Here is a 14,738-nt window from a genome sequence, read left to right on the forward strand (position 1 = left end):
CGCTACCACATTTTTTTCTCTCACCCTTAATTTTTCTACTGGTCTTATTCTTTCATCGACTCTACATTTAGCACTCTCCTTTTTTACTTGCCCCTATCTCTCACTTCCACCATCCCCATGCAGATTTGTTTGTAGCTTAGTCAGGATATGAGGGCAGTATGTTCCCAAGTGGGCTGTTCTGGTATGTTTGATAATGTTGAGGCTTGGAGAACTTGGAGAGCTGTGTGTGTGTGTGTGTGTGTGTGTGTGTGTGTGTGTGTGTGTGTGTGTGTGTGTGTGTGTGTGTGTGTGTGTGTGTGTGTGTGTGTGTGTGTGTGTGTGTGTGTGTGTGTGTGTGTGTGTGTGTGTGTGTGTGTATGTCCGGGGTGGGGGAAGAAAGGGTGCAAAGAGATTGAGGGTTGGGACGTGCCTGCATGTGTTGTTGAAATTTGATATGCATTATTTGTATTAATGTCACACAGTAAAGGATACATTTTGTAGTATGAGGAGGCATGAAGATGCAGAATGATGGGAATGAAAGAAAATCTCTCTTGAAAAATTTTGATCGCTCTTGAAGAATTCTAGCTTTTCTCTATTCCCTCAGCCCTTCCAATTTCATTCTCTCCGCCCACTCCTTCACCTCTTTCCTCTCTCCCACTCCTCATCTGTTTAAGCGGTGTTCTTGTAGCAGAGGTGTGTGTGCGCACGCGTGTGTCTGAGAATGTGTTCACAGCTTCTTGGATGCCTTTTTTCACAGATGTGCCTGCACGGATTGCCAGACTATTGTTCCATTTACTTTGTAGATGTAGCTGCAATCAATCTTTCTACTACTGATACTATTGTGCCATCATACTATTTCATATTCCACCAGGATATGTATGTATTAGCCTAGCAAAAAATGCATTATTCAAACACACACATTTTTTCCAAAAGCATTATTCCATGATGCTTGGTAAATGCATGCCCTCAGTTAGACTCATAGTGTCAGTGTATGTGTCGGAAATCAGCAGGTCCCTCCACTGCCATAGCTGCAGCGCACATGTACACATACGCACATACACATACACCTGCACACACACACTTACATACTTACACGCCCACACCCTGAAAGTCTTGTGACAGTGCCCACACACACTCATTTGAGGCCTGTTGCCAGTGAGAATAAGAGACAGTGCTGGCATCTACATCAGCACAGCCCACACGTGTGGGAGGAGATTAGCCTCACAGCAACCACTGCTATTGTATGTTATCAGCCTTGTCTCTTGTTGCCGCCCCAACACTGTGTGTACTTCAGTTGAAGCATAGAATGTCAGATAAAAAAAATCACTCAAAAGTGAAAATAACCCTTAAGTGAAACTAAGTATCTAGTCTTAAAGGTGCATTAGTCAATTTCCACCCTCTTCTTACTAATAATCAGTTAAACTGTGGAATATGTAGAACATAATAAAAATAATTATTTTAGCTATGGCATCAGCACATTTGAATCTGATGTCTGAGAAAGCCTGCTTAAAAAAAATAAATGCTGACACAAAGTTCTGTCTGTGTCTACACTAACCTCCTCAACACCCCATTACTCCACCCCTCTGTCTGTCTAATTGGTTAAGAAAAATTGGCAGAATCCAGTAAGCACCCTACATCACCAGGTGCTTGCTTGTGCCAAATAACACACTGTGCTGACAAAGAACTTTCGACAAGAAACAAGCTATAACAAGAGTTAATGTTGGAAATGCTTTACCAAAATGGAGAGAATAATTACATGCAAAGGGGGTGAAGTTGGATGCAGAATTTGTGACATTTCTCTTGGACAGGTATGTGAACTCTGTATAACATGTTAACCTAGTGACCGATTTTACATAACGAATCTTGTAGATAAATCTTTATCACTTGGAGAGCTAAGTAAAGATTTGGATGAACCACCTTCAGAGAAATACTGAAATGCTGGATAACACAAGTAGCATTATTAATAGACAACCAACCTCATCACTCAAAAGCTCACCACTTGAAGCTGAAACGCCAGTAAAACCGAGCTTCTGTAGATCCCAGGAACTCCCAGCCCTTACCATGACCTCACAGTTTCCTTTGAGAACTCCCTGGTATTACCATCTGAAGCTGCTTGTAGTCTGGGCATAACTTTGGACAACCAGTTGTCATTCTCAACTCATGTTTCAAATCTGACCCGGTCTTGTAGATTTCTCCTTTTTAATATACGAAGGATTCAGCCCTTTCTCTCGCAGGAAGCTGCCCAGGTACTTGTGCAGTCTCTTGTAATCTTAAAGCTAGACTACTGCAACTCTCTAATTTCTGGTCTTTCTGTAAGAGATATCAGACATCTACAACTTGTCCAGAATGCAGTCTTCAATCACCTGAAGTTCACACATCACTCCACTGCTGCACTCCCTTCATTGGATTCCAGTAGCTGCCTGCATCAGATTTAAAACCTTGATGCTTGCCTACAAAGCCAAAAATGGACCAGCCACTCCATGACCATGTCAGTGATCAAAGCCCGATCCATACCTCAAGCACTTCGAACCGCAAGTATGTCTCTGTTTGAAATACCATGCTTCAAGTCTCGTGGAAGACAAGCATCGAGACTATTCTCTTTCCTGGCTCCTAGATAGTGGCACAAACTTCCACATGCTGTTCTGACAGCAGAGTCCCTTACAGTCTTCAAACGCAGACTGAAGACCCATCTATTTGTGGAGTATTTCAATGACCACTGACCCTGCTCCTATGTTGACTAACTAAAACTCTAATACTTATTGTAGGGTATTGTTTATTGTCTGAAATGGAATTTATTTATTTTGCACTTCTAGGTGTCAGCATTAATCCCTGTATTTCCACAGTATTCTATTTCATTGATATCTTGGTCTCTAACCCACTGTACTGGCTAGGATGTATTCTACGAGTAAATGACAAAGCACTCTGGATAAGAGCATCTGCTAAATGCCGTAAATGTAAGTCACGACAACTTTTTAATGCTAAAAAACTGTGAATGAACTACACTGGTCACTGTAGATGTAGGTGCTTTGTGTTCATGGATGGGAATGGAAGGCAGATCCTAAGTTTAAAAATCATTCCCGTGTTTTTGTGTTCACTTAACCTCTATAGGATGTGTTTTTTGAATCTTGATTAATGCAGCTTTAAACCAAACTTGCATGTCTGATATAAAGCATGGAAACCAAAGAGTTAAATATTCCAGCGCCTAATTGACCATTATAGGTCACGACAGGTTTGCAGTCACCCACATGGTAACACTTTATTTGAAGGAGATTTGAGCAAAGTCTGTCATTCACTAATTTTGTTTGTTTCGTTTATTCAATTTCCCTTATCCAAAGCATAAGCAAGATTTTGTCTAAAATGACAGAATTTAGTTCTTTCATTTGTTTGCTCATTTCTTCATTAACATGCTTAATACAAAGTAAAACAGTGCTCCATTTACTAAGACTGATTTAGAGGGATATGCATGAGTGTGTAGGTTCACACAGCTTTATGGATAGTCTCTTTTTTTCCATTATAATAGGATAATGTGACTATAAGTGGTCTTTAGTCCACAGTAAGGCTGTCACACCATGTAGACCATCTTGTGGCAGAGTGAAGCAACTTAATGCAAGACATTTATACATGACGTTTGTTAGTTCTGAAGTATAATTTACAGCACAAGACTGATTTAAGAAGTGGAAAGAAGTGTTTTATAATTTATAGTTTAAAAGAAAAGTTTGACTTTTGTAAAGTGGGATTAGTTTTTGAGTCAAATAATTGTGTGGTGGGCTGTCAATTCAGCTAGTGGTTTAGTGTTAGAGGAATGTTTTATCCACACTCCTTCAGAAACAGTTTGTGATTCTTTTCACAATTGATTGTTACATTAATGCTCAAGTAAAGTTCTGTGGTATAACTCAGAGATGGACGTGTCTGCTGAAGCGCACAACTAGCGTTGATAGTTAGCAGAGACAGATGTGTGGCCATCCGTGATGTTGCACTCTCAATGGCCCACTTAAAGAAGGTCAGAGGTCAGTGAGGCCCATCTCCTCATGGGCTTTGCTTTGAGGGGAGAGGCCTCAAGCCACAGTATCACAGCATCTGCAGTGGCATTCACCAGCTGTACAAGATTGTCTGGGAATTTTAGAAGTGGTCCAATGGTATGTATTTTTTTATTTTCTACTTCAGATTTAGTGTGGAAAAAGTGCCTCTGTGGCCTGTGAACCAACTGTTAAATATATTGCCATTCTTCACAGGAGTGTTTTGGTGAGAAGTGTTTCCTAAAATCTTGTGAGTCTCAAGCCTTATTCACTGTGAAAGTTATGCAGAAGGAGGAATTTTACAGTTCTGTCCTCACAAAACCATCCTTACTGTGAAATTTACTACCATCTTTTAGTAACTATATGGTAGACGTTTGGAGGCATCATGTGCAAATTAGTGGCTGTGTGTTGCATTTAAAGTCTCCAGTAACCACCTCCAATCATGGCTTTTAGTTCAGTCACAGATGTGAGATGCCAGGCAAAACTGGGCAGAACTAGGAAACTATTTTTGCTCATGCCACACGCACAATCTCCTGAGGGCTGCGTGTGAGAGTGTCCATCACCAAACAATGACTCTTCTTTTGTAATGCGTTAGTGGAGCAGGCGAGAGGGACTGTGGGAGATAGGAGTGGTAGAGAGAGAAAAATAGTTGAGATATGTAATATAGTGTTGTATTGTTGAGCATATTGTTTCTGTTCCCTAGAGAACTTGGCCTTTCAAGTGCAGCCTATCAGTACTATTTTGTTTTTCACCCAGTGAGCCGATGACCATCTGTGGCTGTATGTGGCCATGTAAGGAACTTTTACTGTGTTACTCCACTGTGTTACTGTGTAAGTCAGGCGTGCCTCACAACTTGGCCACTGTCAATGAGCCACAGATGAAATGCCAAAGAGCTTCAGATGCTTTGGGATCCTTCTGGACACAGCTTTAGTTACTTCTACACTCAGTACTTTCCCCATCCCAAAATCTTACAGCATGATGGGGAAATTACTCCATTTCATCGTTCTGTCTGCTCCTCAGACATGCTCACCGTTAAAACAGTAATAGTTTACTTGAATTATACATATTTGAACTAAAATTATTGGACATCCCATTGCTAACATTCCTTACCTTGCAGATCCAAATCCATAACTACAATTGGCACGTTTCTCTTTCCCCTTTCCCAGTTACTGTTAGATGTTGTGGTGGGTGGTGGTGGTGAGGTAGTTGGTGACTAATACCTACTTGTGTGGGCTGCAAAAACATTTTCCAATAGTGCTGGGCGATAAAACAGTCTCGAAACAGGATCACGATAAAATCTATGTCAATAACGATGAGAAACTTTTGACATTTTTACTCGATAAGTATAGATTTTAACAATCTTTCACAGCAGAAATAAACACGACAACAGCCAGACAGTTTTTGGTTGCACATCAAAGTGCACACCTATTTCATGCTGCAAAGTATTGTTTGCACTACCAGTGCTGAAGAAAGCTCTGAAAACTAGGAAAAAATGAGTGGAGCCAGCGAGTAGCATGAAAGTGAAAGTGAACTCACAGCTTCTCCGAAGCTGATGAAAGTGCTGACAAAAAGTTACCACGATATCAGTTATATGTAAGTGGTTTGGCTATCTGAAAAGCAGTGAAGCACAGATTAAGATGGCCTGAAAAATATTTCATTGGTCAGTGTAAACCAAGACAAGAAAAACAACAAATCTTTTACAGAGTGACCACACCTACAATTTGAAATTGCAGCCCATGTTAGTGTCTACATTTTAGCTGCACTTACTGTACCCAAACAACAATAAATTGTGTCCGTTTTTTGTGACCATTACCCCATATGAAAAGCAATTAAAAACAAGCAAGCATATAACAATCACAGTTTCAATGATGCAACATGCACACATGTAGCGTATAACAATCACAGTTTCAATGATGCAACATGCACACATGTAGCGTAATGATTGGTTAACAATATTCGCATTTTATACTTTAAAACAATTGAGTGATGTGAAACCAGTACATAATTTATATAACTATTTTGCAGCATTATGAAATGATATATCGTGATTGAAATGAAATATCAATATTGATCAATGTGGGGGAAAAAGATATTGTGGTTATATTTTTGCCATATTGCCCAGCTCTGTAATCTTCTTATTTGGATATACAAATCTAGTATGAAATAAAAATACTCATATTTTCTATAACATTGCAATTCAAATACCATCACGCTGAAATTGCTGTCAATAATGCAAAAATCATTGATTCTATTCAATGACTATAGTAATATTATCACAGTAATTACTTTGAGGATTTTTTCTCCTTTTATTAGTAATTTCTTTTGCTGTGCAATGCCAATCCCTGCTTCATAAAGACCATTATCAGTTGAAGTTCTTCAGGCCTTTAACTGGGCATTGGACACTACTATTAAATCAACAGCAGCTTTTCTCACTTCTCTTGAAGTGTGAGTAGCAGTGTTGATCTGATCCTCTGCTAAGGGCTATCCACTCTTACGTAGTAAAAGGATCTAATTTTGTATGGTGAAGAAGAATAAAAAGAATGTCTGCACATTTTGAAAATCTGCATAAATTATATGGACATAGGAAAGTGAGATTACCATCACAATGGACTGTTGCTGTTCTTCTGGGTCATGTCACTCTCAGAGCTGATGGTGAAACATAACGCAGAATATCTCTGTGCTTTGGTGCCATGGAATGTGCAGGTATAGGTCAGGAAATTGAGAGGAAAACAATATATATATATATATATATATATATATATATATATATATAGAGAGAGAGAGAGAGAGAGAGAGAGAGAGAGAGAGAGAGAGAGAGACAGACACACATTAGTATTTGTATTTAGTATCTAGTATTTGCTTATATGCCACATTTAAAAACAATATGCATTACATTTATCAGTTTTCAACCCAACAATCTCATCCACACTCTAAAGAATGTACCAGTTCCTTCTTCATTTACCATCAGAATCTCAGTGTAGCACAGCAAAGACATGATCACCCTTTAACTTAAGTCAAGGCTTTCAAACACTCAGATACTGGCATTCAAGGTCATACCTGACGTCCACAATATATGTAGGTGCAAGTCTTTATATTGGAATCTGCATACAATGTAGGGGCACTAAGACTGGAATATTGTGATTTTTTTTTTGTACCTGTTAATAATCTTCCTTCCTGTTCTTCTCTGTAAGAAAACTTACACAGAGGAGAATTACCACTCTGTAGTAGTAATGTCTTACAGATTTGTCAGATGTTTGTCAGAGGCTCAAACAAGCAAAATGAATGGAGTTAAACTGCTAAAAATAAAAATTAAATAGCTTCTCACCAATTAGGCTCTTTTTTTTAATTTTGAAAATAGAAATACGTATTACACTAAAAATAGGAAAGAAAACTTAGTTGTATTTTCCTTTTTTTTCTACAGCAAATGGGTTTTGGGCAGTAGATTGCTAGCATTTCTGCTACTCCAGCTTCAGCTCAGCAACTAATTAGTAGCAGAAATGCTACCATCCTACTGGAGGAATACAAAGGGGCCAGGCTCCTCATAAACTGGATCTGATTCACGGATGCCCTGACATGCATACCTCCAAAATTTCAACTACATGTCATGTGGATTTGTGGAGCTGTGCAACAGATAAACGCTGATTGGTCATGAGACCCAAACAATACTCGATTTGAACTACTGTGAAAATAAAAGAAGAGGTGTGATGTTACATACTTTTATATTTTCTTTCCTCAAATACTACAAGAATAATAAAATCAGCATTAATTAATGGAGAGTGTTAGGACAAACCAATGGCAAAGTTACAAATAAATGTGAGCGTTATGGCTATGTTCTAGCTATTAAACAACAAATGGAATTTAGATTAGTATGCTAAATTAACTGTACAGCAGAAAACAGGCAACTTCAGCATCATTCTGAAAACATTTTTCCCTCCTCTGCAATTTCCATGTGGGAAAGGCCATGCCGGTGTTTATCCCTGTTGTCTGCTATCGCCTGTCCTGATTTTGTTTTGCTTCCAGCTTCCACTTCAAAGTAAAAACATGAAAAGCACTCTCTAGAGCGAGTGTTTGGTTTGTTCATTCTAGGCTACTGTAAAAACATGTTGGCGCAACATGGTTCCCTCTGGTCTGAAACGAGTTTCTTTGATTTCTACAATGAATCCATGAGAAGACTAGATCAGGAGTATGTCCATGTTCTTCAGTAGCACCTACAATATGCGGGAAAATATTAGCATTAGTAAGTCCAGGAAGTGTTTACTAACCATGGGCTTCAAAGAGAAAACAGTAGTAAAATTAACCAGAATTGATATTCTGCCTGCTATAACTGAAAAGAGAAGTTTCTAAAACTTACTGATAAACTTTTAAGTTAGTAAGCTTTTCAGCTGGGAGAGCACAGCAACCCTTCCTTTGGTTTGTGGATTGTGAAAATCTACAGCTTCTAGGACATGTTACTCATCTTGTCAGAACCCAACTTTTCTTTCTTAAGAATTAAGAAACTACCTCATGGGAAAAATCAATAACCTGTTAAAAGGTCATTTAAAATAAACAATTTATTCAAGACTCATCTAATATTAACCACCCATTAAAGTGGAATAAACACCTACCAGCAACATATATTCCAGATTGCAGTAATCCACACCTCTTGCAAATAGGCGTATTCTGTTTCCTGAAACAAATGAACAACTCTGAAGGTAAATCAGCACAAGGTATGAGTGGATCCACACACCAAAGAATGGCTACATCTACACTCAGACACCAATTCGCTTGCACTGATGTATTCATTTCAAGGCTCAGCACAGGACACAGTAGATACTTGCTAGATCCATTATGCAAAGCCACAGATGAAAATAAACTTGTCTTCTGGTCTTATATACTAAAATATCCTAGCAGATCATATTCTACATTTAGATTGCACACAAGTACAAACAAAAATGAGACAGTACATGAGTAGCGTTACAGCAGATGGGAACTGACCACACTCCTACATGCTTATGATGTGATGGACAGAGGTGGAGGAAATATTAAGCAGCAAGTAGTGATTTTTAGTTCCCCCATGTCAAGCTATTTTTTAAGTGTTTTTGCATTAGTGAAGTCCATTAAGTACCACTGCTTTTCTGAGTGTTACTAGCTCTAGAGCACTCCACTGGAAGCAGTTCAGCAAAAGCTTAATCTGTTTTACTTAACATCAGCAAATTATCACTCAGATCAATGACCTGTTTTTGGAGGACTGTTCGCATGTCATTGGGGGTTCTACTTGTAACCTCCTCAAAACCATATTCCTTAGTACATGACTTCTTATGCATTCTCATGATTTTTGGTGAAGCCCCCAGTTTTCCTTTTATTTGAGAAAGTGTGTTTATTGAAATTTATTGGAATGCGGCTTTCTAGTGTCCATGTTTCACTATTTATATAAAGAGGTTTAGACAATAGGATATAAAGTATGTCACTAAACCACTCTGGCTTTGAATCAGTTTAAGTGGTTTGGAATTGAGTCTTTTCCAAATTGTTATAGGAATTTCATGATATAGTGATTCACTCACCCACACTTTATATATAAAAGTTACTGCTTGCCCCACAGTAACAGACAATTGCGCCACCCCCCCCCCCCATTTTTTTTTTTCGAATTTCATAAACGTTGACCAATTATCTGCATATTTAAATACAAAATTTCTACCTGCAACAGCTATATATGTTGAGAAATACAAGTTGTTCATCTAGCCTATTTGACATTCTCATTAGACATCCATATTCAATAAATGTGATTTTAAGGAAGGATCTGTAACATAACTATGGATGACTTTTCAAATAAACTGTGTGGCTTGGTGTTAATAAAATCACACAGCTTATATGAAAAGTCATCCGTACACTGTGTGCACAGTTATCAGGCAAGTTGTATTTTTGAGAATTCATTTTATTACCACTACACATTAATTACAATTACAACTACAGTGTTCTTGGTCAATTCAAAATGTTAATAAACCTGAAACCTGAATATTTAAGAAAGTAAAAGTGGGGTTTTGGCTTTCTTGGGCGAATATATATGTGTGCATATATGTAGAGTGGTCCAGATCTGGTTGCATTGAGCATTAATTAATGTTTCTGACTTTACTGACAGTTGAGCCTTCTGGAGGTGTTGTTGGCTTAATTCAGTGAAACACAGATGAAGGGAGGTGTCCACATGATGAGAAGAGCTCACGATGTTGTGATTGCTGGAATGAAGAGAGCAACGAGGGGTGCTAGCTCAGTGGTTAAGTAGTTAAGGTAGTTGACTTGTAATCAGAAGGTTGCCAATTCAAGCCCCACCACCGCAAAGTTGCCACTGTTGGGCCCCTGAGCAAGGCCCTTAAGCCTCAAGTTGTACTCAAGTTATAATTGTAAGTCGCTTTGGATAGAAGCGTCAGCTTTTAGTGCCATAAGTGTAGTGCGCAAAATTATTATGCAACAAAATTTAAAAAAATGGAAATTTGTTTATTTTAATTTGTTCAAGTGAGAATAATAAACAAACAATTCAAAACTTACAAATAAACATTTGACATTTTTTTTTTAAATTTAAAAATCAGTGACCAATATAGCCACCCTTCATAAGTGATAAGACTTCCATTCATGGAGTCAGTTTCTTAATCTGTTGACAATGAATTTTTTGTGCACCAGCAACCACAGCCTCCCAGACACTGTTCAGAGAGCTGTACTGTTTTCTTTCACCATAAATCCCCCATTTAAGAAGGGCCCACATGTTCTCAGTAGAGTTTAGGTCAAGTGAGGAAGGGGGCCATGTCATTATTCTTTCATCTTTAAGGCCTTTAGCTATCCACACAGTGGAATACTTTGATGCATGCGATGGAGCATTGTCCTGCATAAAAAATCATGGTCTTCTTGAAAGATATATTTTTCCTGTACCACTTTTTGAAGAAAGTGTCTTCTAAAAACTGGCAGTGGGTTTGGCAGGTGATTTTGAGTCCATCTTCAACCCAAAAATGTCCAGCTAGCTCATCTTTAATAATGCTAGCCCATAGCAGTACCCCACCTCCACCTTGCTGGCATCTGAGTCGAAGTGGAGCTCTGTGCCCGTTACTGATCCAGCCAAGGGTCCATCCATCTGGTCCGTCAAGAGTCCCTCTCATCTCATCAGTCCATAAAACCTTTTAAAAATCTGTCTTGATGTTTCTTGGCCCAGTCTTGACATTTTACCTTACATATCTTGTTCAATGGTGGTTGGGTTTCAGCCTTCCTTACCTTGGCCATGTCTCTGAGTTCTGAACATCTTGTACTTCTGGGCACTCCAGGTAGGTTGCAGTTCTGGAATATGACAGCACTGGAGGATAATGGGTTCCTGGTCACATCACATTTGATTCTTCTCAAATCTTTGGCAGTTAATTTGCGTCTTTTTTTTCTCAACATGTTTCTTGCGACCCTGTTGACTATTTGCAACAAAACATTTGATGGTTTTGTGATCATGCCCCAATACCTTAGCAATTTTCATCCCTCTGAAAGACTTAATAATTATGCACACCTTGATATAGGGTGTGATCTCCTTAGGCCACACCCTCCCTCAGTACACAAATACACATAACCGGATATGCTTATATCCAATAAGCATTCATGTTTATATAGCTTGGAGTTGAAAAATATACATAAAAATTATGATATGGTCTAAATACTCTCTTGCCTAATAATTGTGCATGCAGTGTAGTTGTGGTACAGATCCTTCCCTAAAATGTCTGACTACTTTGCAGCTGTTTATATATAAGGAAATTGACTGGTTTGTGCCCAATCTAAGATCTCTGTCTTGCACCATATTCTCAGATGAGTCATGGAGCCATGAGGGGTACCAAATTGTTCCTCCTGTCCCTGTAAAATCCAGACCACACTGGGACTTTTAACTGTCAGTTCATAAAGGCATGCCAGGAATAAAACAAATCTGTTGGTCTGTAATTTGACTAATGAGCCATATGATGCCACAGCCAGAGCCGGATGTGTTTGGAAAAACAAGTTAGTTAATAATCTCCAATTCCCCACAGCTCTGTAAGGACATTAGAAGATGCAGGAAGACAGACAAAGGGCACTGTACTAGCCTGTCCTCCCTGTCACTGACCACATTTAAGTCCATTTTAATACTCTAATTACGGTGTGACTAAGACATAGTAACTAATTTTGGAAAAAGCCATGTAATTGCTCTACTTTTATTAGGAGTGATTAGGATTGTGATTGCATTAATTTGGATATGTATTATCAGACCCTTTTGACAGTATAAGAATATGTAAACAGCTTAATCACTCTTCGCTGTTTGCATCTTGAAAAAAAAAAAAAATTTTCTACTTGCCAAAGTCTTCAGCAAAACCCAGTTTATAAAAAGGATAAAGGTTTTATCACACATGTTCCTGTTAAGCATGCACTGTCAGCAGGCTGATAGGTTGCCCTTAGTGTAGGAATAGTTAAGAGTTAAGATGTAAAACCAATTTCCCTGGAGACACAGGTATACACTCCTACTTGTGTAGAGTAATGTAAGCTATTCTTAATTGGACTGTCAAGCAACCATAATGGCATTATTCTTTGTCAGATTTACCAAGCTTTTCTGTGACAATAAAGATATTCAATCCAGTAGCCTGGTTGAACAATGTACTGCAATAAAAGACATAAACATTACATTTTGTAGATTATTAGATGGCACACAAAGGAAGAGACTGTGTCAACAGGATTATGATTACAGTCCCATGATGATCAGGATCTACATTTTGGAACAACATTACTCAATATTAGGCTCATCTTCATTTGTGCCACAGCTCCAGAGTTCACTCTTCAGCCTGCCCAGGCACAGTGCCTGTAATCTCTAATTGATTGTTTTCTCTGTGTTAACAAATGTGGCACACAGTGTCTGTTTCCATAGCAACAAGGCAAAAGGTCACAGATTCTTTATTGTAGATAAAGACAGTGTTGCAAACTCTAAGCTAATTAAACAACAGTCTCTCTTGGGTTTTAACTGACTCTAATACTTTATATTTAACATGGGGTTATAATCACATGGCACCTTTTAGATTTAGGCTTATGTATAATAACAGTAAAACAAATTATATTTTTAAAAAGTATAGTATATAGTAGTAGTAGTAGTAGTAGTGAAATAGACAAAAGTTTTAGATTGTAAACAATTATTTCTTGAAACAATTTTTAAATATCTACTTTGCCAAATGAGCAAGGAAGCCAATGATTGGATGAGATTTTTCGCCGTCTTCTAGTCATTTACCATTCCAAATTTAGCAGGTGATAAAAGCTTTGATAAGCTTGACCCTTTATGGAGTACTCCCTTTTCGTCCTTTCTTTTGCCCTCCTCTTTCTGTCCATGACTCACACACTGAGGTGTTCTCTTTCTCACCTGTCTTGTTCAAAAAGACTCTAAAAAGCAAATTAAATCTTTCAAATATATTTCCATGGCAACTGCTTGATGGTTTTAACTAGTGATATGGTTACCTACCTTTAAGAAAAAATTCTTGTTGTGGAGGGGAGTGGTGGAGAGCAGAGCTGGCTATTCTTAGCCCACAAGGTGCCCAGAAACAAGAGGCCACTGTGCTCATTCATATTGCTACCCCATCTGAATAATGTATTTGCCCAACATTAGCATTACTGTGATTCAGTGACAAGTGGCTTACGAGAGATGGAGTTTCCAAAAATAGTCCACAAGATAAAACAACAGGCGATACATACTTATATGTATACGCATACATATTGTCCAGATAATCACTTTTTAAAAAATCTTCTCACACAATTTTAAGTTTGTGAGAACTATTTTAGAAAATTAGTTTCTCTGTGTGTCTGTGTGTTACATGGCCAGAAAGAAAGTGAGAAAAATAGCATTTTCAAGTTTGAAGGTTGAAGGGCTGTGTAACATTTTCATTGTAGTTCACTACAATTACCTGCTTAGCTGTTGGTGCTCTTATGCCTGTTTCTTATGTATAGATACTCTGTTGTACAGTACATTGAACTGTGCATTTTACACACTCCTCCACAGTATCATATATGACACAAAAACTAGACAAAGATCACATTTCCTTGTGGCCAAACAGCAGCAGTAGGAAATTGGCAACAACAGACTGGACAGTAGCACAGCACAGGAAATCATGTGTGCATGTATGTGTGTATGCGTGTGCGTGTGTGTGTGCTTGTGTGGATGTTATTATATCAGTACAATTTCATGTATGTCTGACACTATAGATAGGAGCAAAAATTAGACATAAGCATGTGTGTGGGTGTAAGAAGCACACCACTATCAGTGCTGCAGAGTCTGGGCTTTTAGTTCATTTTATATTTTGCATGTTTGGCCTCAAAGAAGGGCATTATATGTGAAAGTTTGAATTTTACGTTGTGTATATAGCCAAAGAAGAATTTTGATACATGTACAAAGTTGTACATGTATCATGTCATCCAACAGTCCACTACAGTGCATCTGGCCCAAGACAAACAGCACTGAGTATCTCACTGCTTCTTGTCTCTTTCTCACTCCCTCTTTCTCTCTGATTCTTCAACCAATTGGCACAATAGTGTAGCTTGACTGAAGCATTCTGCTTGTTCTTTTTCCAGCATAGATAAGTGGGTGAGTGGGACTTCATTATAGGGTTCAAAGTGTGGTCAAAGTAAAATGCCCTCTCTGCTGTAGCTTCTCAAAGGCTGTGTGCAAAACATCAAGGAATAATGTGTGCTCTGTCTGGCGAATGTAGTTTATGGAGCAATAAAGTTCACAAGACATCTGTGTTG

The 14,738-nt window shown here is 38.4% G+C and overlaps 1 protein-coding gene across 3 annotated transcripts in view; it reads left to right on the forward strand.

The window, feature by feature from the left end:
* The window catches only part of ncalda (neurocalcin delta a), a 47,078-nt gene that overhangs the window by 22,357 nt on the left and 9,983 nt on the right, over positions 1-14,738 (forward strand). The gene's annotated exons all lie outside the window — the stretch shown is intronic.

The sequence above is a fragment of the Electrophorus electricus genome, chromosome 14 (genome assembly GCF_041902795.1).
Source record: "Electrophorus electricus isolate QZ-2024a chromosome 14, ASM4190279v1, whole genome shotgun sequence".
NCBI lineage: Eukaryota > Metazoa > Chordata > Actinopteri > Gymnotiformes > Gymnotidae > Electrophorus > Electrophorus electricus.